Raw genomic sequence first — 4,446 nt, forward strand, 5'->3', positions numbered from 1 at the left:
AACAACAACAAGACATTCCAGCCCAGACCAACTCAAGTCCCTGGTTCCAATGCTAGCTGGGGCCCAGTTCAGACTCCCCTAGCTGCAGGCGGATGATATTGAAAATGTAAGCAGGAAGACCACAGCCTCTGGGCGCAGTCAAGGAGATCCAAGGTTGGTAGAATCATGGCATGGCAACAAGCCTCAGGGTCGGGCAGCCCACATGGGGCCACCCCTGGAGGCAAGAAGAGTTCCAGAAATTAGAAAAGTGAAGGGGCAGAGGGAGAGAGAGGAAAGTTCCAAATATCTCCCTTACAGGAAGGCCATACCCCCAAGGAGGTATCACTTGATTGGCAAGTTGAATCACCCTCACACTTTCATACAAGTGCTAGTTGACATAAAGTTCAACTAGCACTCATACCTAGGCAAAGAAGCTGGACAATGACTAGGAAGATTGAAGAGAAAAATCTAAGCCATTGAATCATGATGTTGATAAGGAATATTGAGTACACCCCAGAGAACCAGAAAAATGAACACATCTATCTTGGCAGAAGTACAGCCAGAATGCTCCTGAGAAGTGAGGATAGTGAGACTTTTTCTCCTGGACTTTGGATATGGGAGCAGGAGGGATAAGTCCCTGGAGTAGGGCATCATGCTTGGTAGAGTGGAAGGTCAGGAAAGAGAGGAAGACTATTAATGAGATAGAGTGACACAATGGCTTCAACAATGGACTCAAACATAACAATTGTGAAGATGGAACAGGACTAGACATCCTGCTGTTGAACATAGGATTGCTATGAGTCAAAGCTAACTAGATGGTGTCTAACAGCAACAATGACATAGGAAGATATCCTAGTGGCACAATGGTTTAAGCCTTTGCTGCCGAATGAAGTTTGCTGGTTAGAACACATTTAGCAGCGCCACAAGAGAAACTAGATGATCTTTTCTCATAAAGAGTAAAGTCTAGAAAGCCCTGTGGTTATTTGTCACATGGGGCCACTATGAGTTGAAATCAACCCCAAGGTACCTTACAACCATATTGAAAGGCACCCAGGTACCATGCAGAGATGGTCCAATTTTGTTTCTTTCCTGTAGTAAACTTAAAGTTTCAATGGGAATGATTCACAAGAGTTTTAGTTATTAGCAAATAACACCACTGCCTTTGAAGCAATTCCAACTCATAATGACCCATTGGGCAGAGTAGCACTCACTGCTCCTTAGAGTTTCCAAGATGGCTTCATATTTCTCCTAGGGAATAGCTGGTAAGATTGAACCAGCAACTGTGTGTCTAGCTGCTTGACCCAACGTACCACCAGGTTTCATTTATTTGCAACTAGTCTTTCAGGTGAGAATTGACTTGAAGCCTGTGAATGTTTTAAATGAATTGGATTTCTAGGGAACCAAAATCCATGCCCAATAAAATGCTTATTGAGCTTGCAGTATAATGCTCAGGCATATGTATTTACACCTGTAAGAAATGATTTGATTTGCAAAATAATCCTCTAGGGAGGATCTTCCCCATGTTCATTTTAGGAGCCACCTGAAAGTTACAGCACAAGGGAATTCTTTTTAAGGAGTTGACCTCAAGGTGCTAGATTGATTCATCAAGGACACCTACTTTAGTTCCCAGACAGGAAATCAACAACAGGATACTGGTCATATTTCTGTGAATCCTATTTATGTATTATAATACATGCTTATGTTCCTTGCAAGGAATCATTCTCTAAAGGGATAGTCTATTATAATTCCTCTGCCTAGGGTGTGCCTTTGTTCCTCTGCATTCATTCTATACCCTCTTCTACTCTTCTGTCTGCCCTCAGAGGCTGACCTGCATAGACAACCTCACTGATTCCAAGTCTTTTGTCTTTCACTTGGTGTCATTGAATGGAGATATGGAGAAGATGATAGGGTCAGAATACTTATTTCCTGGTTCCCTTCCTGTAATATTGCCTACAAAAGGCGGTGTCCCTCAATGGAAGGCTGTTGCTCATCTCAAACTTCATTATTCCCTGTGACTCTTTCCCTCCTAACCTCCTAACTTCTGACTAAGGAGAACTAGTTCAGTTGCTAGTAAACCTTGGGTTTCCTGCATTCTATCTTGTGATTCTCCTTCAGCCACCTATTACAGTCTGAGTCAGCTACAATGAAGAGGCCTGTACAGCTCAGGAAATCTGGACTTGAAGAGCCCTGACAACAGGGCATTGTCTCTGAAGGCCTTGTAGACAAATGTTTGGTAATTTCCCATTGAGGAGGAGATAGATGCATTGGTAGCATATGAAATAGTTGCATTAATCTTGACAGAGGCGGTTTTGGAGCTTTGGGTATATGGGCACATCTTTGGAGATATTCCAGGAAGCCAAATCAAGGAGTAGATTACAGTGACTATCTACTATATTTCTGTTTTATGCTGATAATTTTAATTTCTATTTATAAAAGAGTCTTGAGGATTCTTGCTAATTCAGCAGCATTATTCTATCATAACAAATAAATATAATAGGATAGAATAATAGGAACTACCTGTGTATAATATCCAAAATGATATATTTAAGATATTGATGAAACAGACATTATAAATAATCAGAGAAGCCATACATATGCAGTCAAATTGAGTAGAACTGAAAAAAACCCCAAAATTAAAAACAAAGACAAAACCTCAAAACCATCAAGTTGATTCTGACTCATCGTGACCCTATAGAACAGGGTAAAACTGCCACTGGGTTTCAGAGATGGCAACTCTCTACTGGAGTCAAAAGCCTCATCTTTCTGCCATAGAGTTGGTGGTAGTTTTGAAATGCTGACCTTGTGGTAGCAGGCCAATTTCAAAGCATTTTGCCACCAAGGCTCCTTTAAGAACTAAACTACTGGCCCAAAGGATAGCAGTTCAAACCTATCCTCAAGCTCCTTGGAAGATGAGTCCAGTGACTTGCTTCTGAAAGGTCACAATGTTGAGACCCCGTCTGGAGCTGTGGCACTCCGCACACACGGGATTGCCAAGAATAGGAGCTGCCAGCAACACACAGCAAGAAGTTCTTTATATCTAGATTTGATATACTATTTTTTTGAGAAAATTAGTTTATTTTATTGTCCGATTACTTCTTTAAAATTTAATGTTTCATAAAGTAAAAAAAACCTTTTAGTACCATAGAAACCTTTCGACATGCACAGCGACGTATTATTACTATGTACAACTTTGAGAAGAAAGTTTGCTCCGGCTCCATGCACAGTCATGTTGAGCTTCCCAACAGCTGGGGGGAATTTCCTAGATGGCCAGTTTTCCTTCATTTACAAAAAATACACCACTGAAAAAATACAAATAAGACCCCCAAGGAATCAAAAATAATAAAAATGCTTTCTGAAGTTCAGCCACCTGGATCTTGGGAGTTTGTCATCATGATGAGGTTCAACGGAAACCCTGTGGTGCTTCAAACTTCAGTCTTCCAAGAGAGATCCTTCAATTCTCAGTCTATCAAAAATAAAAGCTGATCCGATTATGGTAGCACCTGGCATCTGGCTCATATACCATTCTTCACCAGCTCCTGGGTACATTCCTATCAATGATTAAAGGTGCATGGGATTCTTTATCTGCCACATACCTGCCTTTCTAACCCTTCCCCAGCATAGGAGATAGGAGGAGAGATTTCACACTGGATTGGTAAATCATTGGCATCCTTCAAGCAAGGAATTGCTGGAAGTCAAGTGCCATTCCCATGTGTGAAGTGACCTCCCACATGGAGGATCCAGCAGTGGTGAAGAGTCATCAGAGCGTGTCTTGCAGTGGTAGGATTGTCTTTCCCATTCTGACTGTCTGCATTCTTCAGCGGGGAAAACGCATCTTCCCGTCATACTTCATATACCACAAACTTCTTTGCAAATTGGAAGATGTCAAAGATGAATGTTTCCATCTTTATACCATTTCGTTTGTCTGGCTTGATTAACTGTCCCTGGGAATCCACATATGGAATCTTCTTTTGAGCCACATGGTGCTACAACCGAGGTTCATACATATCGATGACATTTCTTAGGAAAGGGACAATGAAGAAATGGTTGGCGATGTTTCCTGCATTGAATAGCTTTTTTTTGTGCGGTTTTGAGGGAAGTTTCACTATCTTCCACCACCAGGTATACTCCATCTGCAAGGCACACAACTCCAACGGGCTCTGTGGACTTTGTTTTCTCTACCACCCTTGCTCCTTCCTGAATGCAAAATTTATTGAAGCGCGGGTCTGCTACTTTCACTAATATGTTCTCAAAACCATAGCCAGGAATGCTCCCAATGCCCCTGTGCTCCATGTCTCCCCTTTGCTCCATGTCTCCCCTTTGCTCCATGTCTCCCCAATGTTCTGGGTAAAGACCACCATTCCCATTTGGATAAACGTTTTGCTCTTTTCTTCCAAACTAATTTTCTCATCAAACCTCATAGCAGGCAGCCTTTCCTGCTGAAAAAGATGATATTCTCCCTTTTAAACA

The 4,446-nt window shown here is 41.8% G+C and overlaps 1 pseudogene; it reads right to left on the reverse strand.

The window, feature by feature from the left end:
- Window positions 1-3,491: 3,491 nt before the first annotated feature.
- The window catches only part of LOC101639862, a 7,130-nt pseudogene continuing 6,175 nt past the window's right edge, over window positions 3,492-4,446 (reverse strand).

This window comes from Echinops telfairi, unplaced genomic scaffold (assembly GCF_000313985.2).
Source record: "Echinops telfairi isolate 266 unplaced genomic scaffold, ASM31398v2 ScPeMD7_7468;HRSCAF=8506_0, whole genome shotgun sequence".
Lineage (NCBI taxonomy): Eukaryota > Metazoa > Chordata > Mammalia > Afrosoricida > Tenrecidae > Echinops > Echinops telfairi.